This window comes from Oryctolagus cuniculus, chromosome 5, assembly GCF_964237555.1.
Source record: "Oryctolagus cuniculus chromosome 5, mOryCun1.1, whole genome shotgun sequence".
In the NCBI taxonomy this organism is placed as follows: Eukaryota; Metazoa; Chordata; class Mammalia; order Lagomorpha; family Leporidae; genus Oryctolagus; species Oryctolagus cuniculus.
In genome coordinates, this window is record NC_091436.1 from 32,637,798 (window position 1) to 32,651,482 (window position 13,685).

A 13,685-nucleotide genomic window follows, 5' to 3' on the forward strand; every position below is an offset into this window, starting at 1 on the left:
GTCTGAGTTTGATTCTCCAATGAGGGATGCTCAACATGTACCAGCCTGTGCTCAGGGAAGCATCTTTCTCGACAAACCTCGAGTTGAAATTTTGGAAGACTTTAGTGTTTTACTTTAGAAGGAATTTTCTGCTTTCCCAAAGCACATTTCAATACCAGTGACACATGAGACTCTTCTGTGTCTGGAAGTGTGACCCCTGGTGTTCTGGAAGATGTGACCGTCTTCCCTAAAGTCCCTCCTTGAGTGGCCTAAGCTTGGGCTCTCAGGAACAACTGTTTACTATAGAGGCCCAGGGTTGGAGACTCAATTTTGTCCTTGATCATGAGCCTGTATAAAGGTTACCTAATACCTGAATCTTATAAAATTCATACTTGATCACTGTTTTGTTCACAGTACTATGAATGCTGAAATGCTTTCTCTTGCAAGTTACAGAAAAGCTAGTTTTGGAGCCAGCGATGTGGCTCAGCAGGTTAAGTTACTGCCTGCAACACTGGTATCCCATATGAATGCTGTTTCATGTCCCAACTGCTCCACTTCTGATGCAGCTCCCTGCAAATGTGCCTGGGAAAGCAGCGGATCATGCGTCAAGTGCTTGGGTCCTTGTATCCACGTGAGAGACCCTGATGGAGTTCAGGGCTCTTGGTTTCTGCCTGGCCTAACCCTGGCCATTATAACCATTTGGAGAGTGAACCAGCTAATGGAAGGTATGTCTGTCTGTCTGTCTCTCCTTTTTCTCTCCTTTCTCCTGTCTCTCTCCCCTGCCTTTCAAATAAAGAAAATAAATCTAAAAAAGGACAACAGAAATGTTAGTTTCTTTCCCAGGCTCTACAACATTGATTCTCTCCTTTGCCCTAGAAAAGACCCTTGTCCCTTTTCTTTGGGTGCCTTAAACTAGGTTGCTGTCTTCTTTCCCAAGTGGCTGTTAATCCCTGTAACTAAGATGCTTGAGTGAGGACATTTGACAAAGCGTTCTGCTGTTTTCCATCTGGAAGTTTTTAAAGAAAGGGTTATAATGTGGACTGCAGAAAGTGAAGGCTGTTCAGAATTTAACTTGAGATATGCAGACCATAGACAGGGGAGACACAACTTTCCTGATTCAGAATCTGGAGGGAGACCCAGATTGAAAATAGTGGTGGCATGGTTGCTAGGAGGGGATAGCCAAAGACCCTACTTTTATAATGAGGATCTGTATAATTGTAATGATGAAATTTAAATAAAAACTCTGTCTCAGTGCACTAGACTAACAAGGCATGGTAAACCGGGCGACTTATAAACAGCAGAAGGTTATTTCTGACAGTCCTAGAGGCTGGGAAGTCTGAGGTCAAGGTGCCAGCAGATTCGCTATCAGGCGAGGGTCTGTTCCTGGTTCACAGATGGGTCTTCTTGCCGTGTCCTAAGCTAGCTAGCCCTCCAGGGTCTCTTAGGAGGGCACCATCCCCATCTCGTGGGTGCCGCCCTCATGATCTAATCACACCAAAGCCCCCACCTTCCTTGGGGGGAAGGGTGGGTAATTTCAGCTTTTGAAGATGGAGGAGATGTAGGCTTTCAGTTTGTTGCAAATTGGGTTTGGGGAGAGAGCCAGTTATAGAGAAGGTAATTTTGAGGGTAGCAATGGGGAAAGAGCCTCAGTAGATTTAGCTGGGTAAAAAGCACACATTCTGGGCTGGTGCTGTGGTGTAGCGGGTAAAGCCTGCCTGCCATGCCAGCGTCCCATATGAGTGCTGGTTTGAGACTCGGCCGCTCCACTTCCGATCTAGCTTTCTGCTGTGGCTTGGGAAAGCAGATGAAGATGGCCCAAGTGCTTGGGTCCCTGCACCCATGTGGGAGACCTGGAAGAAGCTCCTGGCTCTTGGCTTCAGATTGGTGCAGCTCTGGCCATTGCAGCTTTCTGGGGAGTGAACCAGCAGGTAGAAGACCTCTCTCTCTCTCTGTCTACCTCTGCCCATGCCTCTCTGTAACTATGCCTTTCAAATAAAGAAATAAATAAGTAAATCTTAAACACACACACACACACACACACACATACACTCTACTCAAATTGGAGAGGCTATGTATATAGTTGGATTTCTTTTAAATTCAATGTGCCCCCAAACAAAACCCCTACTTACCTCAAACAGTTTAAGGGGAGAGATTTTTATAGAAAAAGGTTACTGGTAATCTTTAAAAAAACAAAAAAAGGGGGCCAGCACTTTGGTGTAGTAGATTAAGCCTCTGCTGGTGCCACAGCCATCCCACATGGTGCCTGTTGGAGTCCTGGCTGCTCCACTTCCAATCCAGCTCCCTGCTAATGGCCCGGGGGAAGTGGTGGAGGATGGTCCAAGTGCTTTGGCCCTTGCACCCCTGTGGGAGACCCGGAGGGGCTCCTGGCTCCTTGGCTTTGGATCAGCTCAACTCAGTTGTTGCAGCCATTTCGGGGGTGAACCCGTGGATGGAGGACCCCTTTGTCTTTCTCTCCCCCCCTCCCTGACTGCCTCTCCAATAAATAGATAATCTTTTTAAAAAAGAAAAGGCTACTGTAGGTTGAGTTTCCTGGGAAGCAGGCTCAGGTAAATAAGCAGGGCGTCTGTAAAGTGTTCTCCGACCCCTGGGTGAGTTCGGGAGGCGGGGTCAGCCGAGGCAGCAGGGGCCATGATGGCATCTGAGTAAAGACGAGCAGATCTCGCTGGGGCTCTGATGGCTACTGGGAGCTGTTTCTCCTCGCCTTGAGGGTGCTGATTCTTTTTTTTTTTTTTTTTGACAGGCAGAGTTAGATGGAGAGAGAGAGAGAGACACAGAGAGACAGGTCTTCCTTTTCCGTTGGTTCACCCCCCAAGTGGCTACTACGGCTGGTGCGTTGCAGCCGGCACGGTGTGCTGATCCGAAGCCAGGAGCCAGGTGCTTCCTTCTGGTCTCCCATGCGGTTGCAGGGCACAAGCACTTGGACCATCCTCCACTGCACTCCCGGGCCACAGCAGAGAGCTGGCCTGGAAGAGGAGCAACCGGGACAGAATCCAGTGCCCTGACCCGGACTAGAACCCGGGGTGCTGGTGCTGCAGGTGGAGGATTAGCCTAGTGAGCCGTGGCGCTGGCCGGGTGCTGATTCTTAACACCTTCCCGTTGACCAAACTTCACTGTTTCCCAGGCCATAGCAGAGAGCTGGATTAGAAGAGGAGTATCCAGGACATGAACCAGCGCCCATATGGGATGCGGGCACTGTAGGTGGCAGCTTTAACTGCCACGCCGCTTCTCTGGGTCTCAGGCTCATCAACTGTCAAGTGTGGGGGCCAAACAGAATGTGCCCCATTCCATGACTCACCTGCTCTGGCGAGGAAAGACATCGTCCTAGCTCAGCCTGGCTGCAGGTTCAGTTATTCTCTTTGTCACTAATCTCAGCATGGCCGTGTGGTCTGGGCTGGACCCAACGGACAGTCAAGGGGGCCGCGAGAGCCTCTGCAGCACTCTGACTGGGAGCAGGCTCTAATTCGCCTGTTGGGTAATGACAGCGGCTCTCACTCCCACAAATATTTTGTCTACTTGGGCCGGCACTGTGGGTCTAGTCTGCAGCCCTGGAATCCCAGATGGGTGCCGGTTCCTGTCTCGGCTGCTGCACTTCCGATCCAGCTCTCTGCTATGGCCTGGGAAAGCAGTAGAAGATGGCCAAAGAGCTTGGGCCCTTGCACCCAGGTGGGAGACCGGAAGAAGCTCCTGGCTCCTGGCTTTGGCTAAGCTCAGCTCACCTCTGGCCATTGTGGCCATTTGGGGAGTGAACCAGTGGATGGAAGACCTTTCTCTCTGTCTCTCTATGTCTGTAATTCTACCTCGCAAATAAATAAATAAAAATCTTTTAAAAAATCGACTTGAAAGGCAGAGAAAAAGCAGATAGACAGTGAGTGAGTACCCAAGCAGTGGCTCATTCCCCCAAAGGTCTGCAGTGGCTGGAGCTGGGCCACAGAGGCTGGATCTACGTCTCCCATGTGGGTGGGCAGGAACCCAGCTACTTGGATGGTCACTGTTGCTTTCAAGGGCCTGCATCAGCAGGAAGCTGGAGCCAGGAGCGAGAGCTGGGACTGCAAGAGCAAGAGCAAGACCCTGGCATTTGGATGTGAGATGTGGGCATCCTAACTGCCAGGCCAAAGAGGCACTGCACGGGTCTCGTTTGGAAAGCTGCTTACGGCTGGACACCCTTCATAGTGCTTTCCTTAGAGTGATTCAGCTAACCTGCACGTCGGTACACGGAGGCTGAAGGCTCTTGGTATCCTATTTTACAGATGCCGAATAGGCATCTCTCCATTCTAGTAGCTATCCTGGGTTCTCAGCTGGTTAGGTGGTGGAGCTGGGTTTGAACCCCAGGCAGATGAGATTTCCAGCCCATGTTTTCCAACACGGCCCACTTATTAAACTTGACTATCTGTTTATTTGGACTTTGCTTTGCTTTATTCCAGAAAATATTTTAGGCAGTTTGCAAAGAGAAAGTAAAACCTGGCAAAATAATGTTTACAAGAAGCCAGAAGAGGACACTTGCAGGCTGCAGTTTTCCATGTTTACCACAAGAGGGCAGTATAACACTGAGTGCGCCCATGTTGACCACTGCTAACCTGTTAGCACATTTTGGTTATCAATTTTTTAGAACCTATAGACAAAGCAAGACTAGAGTCATTATTAATTGCAAAAGTGGCTATTTTAAAGAATTTTCATTTTGAATCATAAATAGCCATATTGCTGATACATCTTAGATGATTGATGTCATCGAGCTAATTCAACATTTTCCAACAAATAAATATTCCCTAAAATTCAATGATGAAAGCAAGGTATAGTACGGCTTAACTGGTAAACTTCAAGATTGCAGTGGGAGTCCCATGAGTTCTTCAGTACGAGTACAGCTATTTATTTCACTACTTGGGAAATGCGCAAGGCTTTCTTTGAATAATATGCTTATTGATTTTGCTTTTATTCCAGTAAAGACTGGAAAATCAAAGTGGTGGAAATATATTAGGTACACAGAAACTTGTACATGCAAACCCATGCTTTCCGAGATACCATCTTGCATTTGCTTTTCCTTCTGTGTGGGTTATCAGCTCCCTCCCTCAGCTGAGATCAGCCTGCTGGGAAGCTACACCTGACCCACTACTGGGGCCTGCAGACCCATCCACTGGAGCGTGGAATTGCTTTGGCGCAGAGCCAATTTGCCAGGGGTTAGCCCCTGAGGGCAGCACGCTCGGTCCCATGGGTTTCAGCCTTTGGCGGTGTGGTCTTGGTTTGGGCCCCTCTCTGCTCAGTTTGCAGCCTTGCCCTAAAGGCTGAAAGGGAGCTGGGGACTGGGGCTCGGGGCTTTGCTCTGCCTTCCTTTGGCAACCCTCCTGCCTTCCACAGGTCTGTGTCTATGGTCAGGGAGGACGATCATTTATTTTAGTAGCTAAATTCATGGAACAGTAACCTCATACTTGCTCCTGTGCCGGGCACCTTTCCAGCACTCATTTGCTAAGTCCTCCTAACAGCCGTGGGACAGAGGCGTCAGCACACACCCTGTACAGAGGAACAGAGAGCTGAGTCCCCACCAAGAGCACATCACCGAGAAGCTGCCAGGCCAGGACTCAACCCTGGGCCCTCTGGCCGCAGAGTCTGAACTCTTAACTGCTGAGCCACGCCCTCCCAATGGCTGCCGCTGCCCCCTCTTCTGACCTCAAAGCGGAAGCGGCCGGTGGCCCTTGTCCCCGAGGCAGCATGGACCTGCTGGGCTCCCCAGTGCCACGCTGCCATAACTCCGGGCCTCAGCGTTTGCATGCGGAGCTCCTACTCAGCCTTCAGATAAAGCTGAAAGGGCATTTTTCTCAGGTCTTCCTCCCCCACCCTTGCCCACCCAGGGGAGCAGATCTGACCGACTGTCAGCTACTGGATTGATTGCAGTTAAAATGCCTTCCCAGTTCGTCCCTCCCAGCTCCACCGGGCTCTTCTGAGCAACTTCATGGTGGGCACTGCGTCATGTTCATCTCATTTCTCCCTACATCCAAACACCGATCACAGCCGATAATTGGCGAGCGCTGCCGTGTGCATAGACGACTGCTCAGTACGTGTGTATCTCGTTTAAGCACAGCCATTCAAAAGAAATATTATTATCCCCATTTCAGAGATGAAGCAAACGGAGTTCATAGGATTCCAGTAGCTTGTCTAAGGCCACTTGCTCCTGAGTGGGGGGAGCTGGGATTGAACCTGAGGCTAACTTCTCGGCCTATGCGTGTAACGATTAGAATATGCATCCTCATCGGACATGTATGATAGAAAATAGATAATGTAAACTCACTTAGTTAACATTATATCTAATACCTCATCCAAAAAACATCAAAGATAATGCAATTGCTCAAATTCACACAGCTAGAAGGTTTCAGAGCTGGGATTTTATGTATTTATTTATTTGAAAGTCAGAGTTACATAGAGAGAGGAGAGGTAGAGAGAGAGAGAGAGAGAGAGAGAGAGAGAGGTCTTCCATTTGCTGGTTCACTCCCCAATAGGCTGCAATGGCTGGAGCTGTGCCGATCTGAAGCCAAGAGCTTCTTCCGGGTCTCCCATATGGGTGCAGGGGCCCAAGGACTTGGGCCATCTTCTACTGCTTTCCCATCTTTCTCTGCTTTCACAGCAGAGAGCTGGATTGGAAGAGGAGCAGCCAGGACTAGGACCAGCGCCCATATGGGATGCCGGCACTTCAGGCCAGGGAGTTAACCCGCTGTGCCACAGCGCCGGCCCCCAGAGCTGGGATTTAAACCAAGAATGCCTGAGGCCAGGGCTGTGGCCCTCAGAATATATGGCCCATGTGGAAAGTGAAAGCCCTTCCCGAAGGCCTGGCCTCCTTGGCTGGATGGGTCAGCCTGGAATCCCGGAGTGCCAGAAGCATCCATTGAGTGGGACGGCCCTTTGGCCTGGCCAGGAGCACCAGCCTGCCCTTGGAGGCCCTGGCTACTGCGCTTGACCAACTGGACACCAGGGAGCAGCTCCCTGCCTGGTGCAGATTCTTCCCCCTTCTGCTAGCTCTGTGTCCCTGCACATGTCAGAGGAGAGCCTGACCAAGAGCTGCATCCTGTGAGGATGCATTTGATTTCCGGAAATAGCCAGGTAAGTACCAAATCTGATGAATGAGTGGATGATCGAGCTGGTGTCACGACTGGTCCCGAGGGGTGTGACTTTCCAGTAATTCAAGTGATTTTCTTGTAAAGGCCGCAACTGGGCCCTAAAGGCATTTTCTAAAGACCACTTTCAGAAATATTTTTTGTGTGACTCATGTTTTTATTTCACAAAGTATTATAAGTTAAAGTGAATAGATTTTTAAAAAATATTCTTTGTAGCATTTCACAAGTGCAACAGAAAGCTCTAAGAACCAAATCAAGACAGCTGTTAAGTTCATTAGACAAATGTCGCTTGTCGTCATCACATTGTTCACAGCAAATTTTTGAAAAAAAAAAAAAAGCACCAATCATTCTTGCAAAGAACCATTTTATCTGAAGGGATTGAAAAGTGTTCAATACAAGGTCTGGAATTTACATGACAGGCAAGAAATACTCGGTTTCGAAACTCATCCTGCACACTGCCACCCCCACACACATCATGAGTTGTCACATGGGTAATTTTCTTTCTTTTTTTCTTTTTAGATTTTTAAAGAAATCAATTTGACTTCCAACCAGTGGCTTGCTGTGTTAACAAAGGCCACAAACAGTACACCTGGGCCCCCAAACAGTGTAAAACGGACCAAACTGCAACCAGGAAACATGTAGCAAATAAACCAAAAGCCAGAGGTCGTTGCTGGTGATAGGAGCACACACCAGAGACCTTAACACGCTGCTACTATGATTTAAATCATTGTTTAGTCATATATTAGATTCAGCCGATGCTCTTTAAAAAAAAAAAAAAAACTAAACTAAAAACCTTGTGCAGCCACATTATTGTTTTCAACCAGTCCTGTGTGGAAAGTTGTTCTCACCACACAATTTTGCTTGAACCTTTATTTTACAACAGGGCTTTATCTGCAATTCAGAACTGCACATAGGAAGGCAATTTAAAAAGCACGGTACAAATGCGTGCACATCCGACTTGGGCAGAGTCGGCACACTGTGCGCTTTCTATAGCACGAGGCAGAAAGCTGAAGAGACGAAGGGTTCAGCTGAGGAGCAACCGACCGGGGTTTTTCTTTCTTCAGTTACCCAGGTCACATGGAGACCAGGAGCTTGTGCGGTTGTTAAGCTGAAAGACTGATCTTCTCCTTGAAGAAATGTCAGTACCTGTAGCGTCTCTCCCGATCGCTTAGCTGGAGGAGGAGGAATAAGGTCGTCTTCAGAGTCCCCCTCGTCCCCTGGGGGAGGCGTCGTCTCTACTCCTCTGCGTGCTGACGCAGTCATCCACTCCCATGGAGACTCCAGGGGAGAAAGAGGGTCCCCGCAGCACAGCCCTCTGCACAGGTCCCTGCCTTCCTCGGCCCGCTAGAGCTGGACTTTCAACTTGGTAGAGCTACTGCCTGACCCCGAGTTAAACCCGTCATTGAGCTTTGTCTTCGCTTACCTGGATGCTGATCTCCGAAGCGCTCACCCCAGCATCTCCCGGTCTTGCCTTGCTGCGGCTGTCATGGCGCCTGCGCAGAGCCAACTGGGCATCCCAGAGCCGTTTGCAAGACTGGGCGTCCTACCTCGTGGTCCACCCCTTCTTCTTGCTGTTTGCAGTCCTGAAGCCGTCTGTCGGGTCTAACAACCGAGCAACCGAGTGGTGAAGGAGCACCCCAACCGTGCTACCGTGCTCGCCTTGGGCAGGACGCGGCTCCACCAAATCTGGCGCGAACACCATCTTTTCCGGGGCATTCGTGCACCGCAGTGGATTCCTCTGTACGTACGAATCGTTTTACCAGTTTTCCTTGTGGCGACTTCTTTTTGGATCGGCTGGTGTCGCTCTGCTGGCTCCTTGGTGCAGTCTCAGGAGCCAGTTCCTCCTCTCCTGCCTGCTCACTGCTGTTGGAGCGAGGTTCGGTCTCCCTGTGTTTATAGCCGTCCTGCGGATCTGGTTCCAGCTGCATGTGCAGGCCTTCCTCAGGCTGGCTCTCGTCCCCTGGTTGTGTAGGTGCAGGGCGAGGCCTCCGTCCGCCAACAGCACCTCTTCCCAGATTCTGTGTGTGTTCTGGTGCCGCGCGCCTGGTCAAGCACCCAGCAGCGACTGCAGCGTGCACTGGGCCCTCTGGCTTCTGATCTTTTTTTTTTTTTTTTTTTTTTAGATTTTATTTATTTATTTAAGAGGTAGAGTTACAGACAGTGAGAGGGAGAGAGACAGAGAAAGGTTTTCCTTCCGCTGGTTCACTCCCCAAATGGCCCCATCCCACCAGAGCTGAGCTGATCCGAAGCCAGGAGCCAGGAGCTTCCTCCAGGTCTCCCACGCGGGTGCAGGGGCCCAAGGACTTGACCATCTTCTACTGCTGTCCAAGGCCATGGCAGAGAGTTGGATCAGAAGTGGAGCAGCCGGGACTAGAATCAACACCCATATGTGATGCAGGCACCGCAGGCAGAAGATTAACCTACTTGGCACAGCGCCAACCCCATGCTGATCTTTTTTAATAGGCCAGTTTTCTATACAGAACTACATTTTTTTGCTCCAGCCGCTTGCAATGCTTTCTTAATTTTATCTCTGAAAGCAAGAGCTTCACAGGCTTTTTTCGTTTCTTTGGTACCCTGGAATTATTTAGAGGAATTAGCTTAGATGAGGTCGAGTTGGAAGCTGGAGTTCTTGACGTCGACTGCTTGGTTAATGTTCTGCTCTCGCTGTTCTTTTTATACCCACTGAAGATTTTCGGCTAGAAGTTGCATTGTTTTCTTCCTGAGTGGGACCTGCATCGGTGTTGGAGCTGACCGATGTCTGAATTTTTGCTGCTGTCACCTAGCTTTTTAAGCCTATCTAGATACCGACCTGCTTCTCTGAGTCTGTATTTGCTACTGATAGCGGGCGTAGGCGTAGGCAGTCCCACTCTGGATTTAAAAGCACCAGTTCCCCGTCTTTCACAAGGGTAACACTCCCAGAACTCATTATTTTCTCCAAAAAAAAAAAAAAAAAAAAAAAAAGCCCATCTCCATAATAACAAGAGATTTCTCCCCAGGTTCACACACGATGCAAACTTTGCAGTTAAGGCCACAGTCACGGTTGACCCACGGGGCAGGACCAAGCCAACGCCGAGCACAAGTTTTCCTCCTGGAATTCATGACACTGAAATGGTTTTCTCCATGTCTAAGTAGATGTTCTGAATTTCACTCTTTTTGGTGCAACTATTTTGGCTCCATTTCTTTCTGATGAGTGTCTATTACAAGGCCACTGACAGTCGCAAACATTGGCAGGTAAATAGATTCAGGTTCCTCGCTAGCTTCTCCTGCATTTCGTTCTTATTGAGAAAATAGTGGCGTGCCCGTTCGCCTGGAGTCGGATGTTTGAAGGCTTTCTCAGGGTGCTCATCCTCCTCAGAACGTCCTATTACTTCCTTGAGTTCTTCTTGTCTTCCTTGAATAGGCCTCCATCTCACAGGGTTGCTGCGAGGAAAATGTCAGTTGTGGAAAGCGCCGAGCTCCTCGCAGGAGAGGCGCTGGCATCCACGTTGTGTGTTTGAAAACCTAAACAGGGATCAAGAACCAAGCTGGTTGCGAGAGCATCATGTTCAGAGTTCCTTGGCGGACGTTCCAGAAGACAGCACAGAACGACTGTCTTTCAGAGACAGTGCGTGTAGTCAGGCTCTTCCAATCGCTCTGAGAATCATGTCCATGTTCTCTCCTCCGCTTCGCGCGTGGCCTCGGTGGCCACAAGGTCCCTGCCACTGTGGGGCTGCATGTCCTGTCCCGGGTCCCCGTGCCCTGCCGTGCCGCCTTGGCTTCCCGGGCGACCTCACCTAATAGCCCCGCAGCCTTGCTGCCCGCACTGCAGACGTGGCCACCGCTAGGTGATACCAGAAATATATATATATTTTTAAGATTTATTTTTATTTATTCGAAAGAGTTATAGAGAGGTAGAGACAGAGAGAGAGGTCTTCCATCTGCTGGTTCACTCCCTAGATGGCTGCAACCGCTGGAGCTGCGCCGATCTGAAGCCAGGAGCCAGGAACCTCCTCCAAGTCTCCCACGTGGGTGCAGGGGCCCAAGGACATGGGCCATCCCCCACTGCTATCCCAGGCCATATCAGAGAGCTGGATCAGAAGAGGAGCAGCTGGGGCTAGAACCAGTGCCCATATGGGATGCTGGCGCTTCAGGCCAGGGCATTAACCTGCTGCACCACTGTGCCGGCCCCAATACCAGAAATATTTTGAGCAATGGCTACCCTGGCTGTGTAATCCAGAGGCGATACTCGGTTCAGTTAGTTTCTGGGACGAATGTCAGGAAATCATTTCTAGGACTCTAAACCATTCGTGTGTTTGGGGATTGATGTTGCTTCAGTGTGGATTCTGATCCAAGATTTAAAGTTAGTTTGAACAGGTGATAGAGTGAAATTTAGGATGAAGATAAAAGCAACCTAGTTTTGACAAAAGCTTCTGGATATTTAAAAAAGTTCATGGAAAAATGGAATTAAAAGGTAAGTTTTTCTTAAAAAAGATTTATTTATTTTTACTTATTTGAAAGGCAGAGTTACAGAGAGAGAGAGAAAGAGAGAGATCTTCCATCTGTTGGTTCACTCTCCAAATAGACGTAAGCAGTCAGGGCTGGACCAGAAGGAAGCCAGGAGCCCAGAGATTTTTCCAGATCACCTACGTGGGTGCAGGGGCCCAAGCACTTGGGCTGTCTTCCACTGCTTTTCCCAGACATTTTAGCAGGGAACTGGATCAGAAGAGGAGCACCCAGGACTCCAACTGGAGCTCATATGGGATGTAGGCATTGCAGGCGGCAGCTTGACTTGTTACCCCACAATGCTGGCCTCAAAAGGTAAGTTTTTTTAAAAAATTTATTTTCACTTTACTTGAAACACAGAGACAGAGACACAGAGAGAGACAGAGAAAGAAAGAGATATTTCTTTTGCTGCTTCACTCCACAAATGCGTGCAACAGCTTGAGGTGGGCCAGGCTGAAATCAGGAGCCCAGAACCCAATCTGGGTCTCCATGTGGTGGCAGGGACCCAAATACTTAGCCATCCCTGCTGTCTTTGAGGGTGTGCATTAACAAAAAGCTGGAATTGGAAGTGGAGCTGGGACAGAAACTCAGGCACTTGGCTGTGGGATGAGTGCCTCCCCAGTGTTGTCTCCACCGCTGTACCAAACACTTGTCCCCACCCCGTCATGTATTTATTTATTTGACTTTTAAACATTTTATTGGAATCCACTGGTTCATTCTGCAAATGCCTGCAACGGCTGGGGCTGGAGCCAGGAAATGGGCACTCAATTCAGGTCTCCTGTATGGATGGCACAGACCTCATAAACTCTGCTATCAAACTGTCCTAAAGGACCTGCATGAACAGGAAGCTGGACTCGGGAGTTAGAGCTGGGGGTGGAAGCCAGGTATTCCCAGGTGGGACAGGGGCATTGAATCCGAAAGGCCAAACACCCACCCAGGACATTGTATTTCACTGGGAGGAGTTAACACCGTCTGGACGTGTGATTTCAAACAGAAGACTGTTCGGGGACATGACATTTTCTTCACGTGGGGAGGGAAGGAGGGCTGCCTGGTCTCTGTGGAAGCCCTGGACTTGTAAGTGGAAGTTAAGGGAAGCAGACGGGGACTGTTGTTTTCTGTAAGATTTCCAATTATCTTTTCAGGTGGACCAGAGTTTCTTCTCACTTGTCTCTTTATGTGCCATCATGAATGCACCCTATAGTGACACACACAATGACACGAGGTTGGACCTCACATATGATAGTCATCCTGTAAGATTACAATGGAGCTGACAAACTCCCGTGGCTCCGTCCCAGCCATCATAGCACAACACAATTACCCATTTTTTTGTGCTGGTGTCAATAAACCTACTGCTCTGCCAATTCTACAAAAGCAGAGAATTTAACCGTACGATAATGCACAGTACATAATACTTGAAAATGGTAAGAAATGATATGTTACCGGCTAATGCATTATCCATTGCTATCCTTTGTATTGTTACTTTAGAGTGTTATAAAAATGTTTAGGGGGTGGCTGTTTGGCACAGGGGTTAGGACGCTGCTTGAGATGCCTGCATCCTGCACTGGGTGGGAATGGGGGAGAGGGGCTGTGTTCAAGGCTACACTGTTTCTGATTCCAGCTTCCTACTAATCCTGAGGCTGTGAGGCGGCAGCAACTGGCTCAGTTGAAGACCTGAGTTGAGTTCCCAGCTCCCAGGATCCTCTCAGCCCAACCCTGGCTGTTCTGAGCCCCTGGGTGTCACCAGAGGATAGGAGTTTACTGTACAGCAGCTTCAGGCAGGTCCTCCAGGAGCTTTCTCAAAGGTGCAGTTATCATCGGTGATGACAGCCCCCTGCATTACTGCCCCTGATGACCTTCCAGTGGGACCAAAGTGATGGTGATGATCCTGACCCTGTCTGTGTGGGTCTAGGATGATTGGTGTCTTTGTCTCTTGGTTTTTAATGAAAAAATTTTAAAAGTAAAAAACAAAACAAAACAGAAAAACGTTTATAGAATAAGGCTGTGAAGAAAGAAAATGTCTTTGTACACCTGTACTATGTGTCTGTGATGTAATCTAAGCATTATTCCAAGAGTCAAAAAAATTTTTTTTTTATTTGACAGATAGAC

The 13,685-nt window shown here is 49.0% G+C and overlaps 1 pseudogene; it reads right to left on the reverse strand.

The window, feature by feature from the left end:
• Positions 1–9,553: 9,553 nt before the first annotated feature.
• On the reverse strand, positions 9,554–12,878 carry LOC108177356 (histone-lysine N-methyltransferase KMT5B-like; annotated as a pseudogene).
• Between the last annotated feature and the right edge of the window lie 807 nt (positions 12,879–13,685).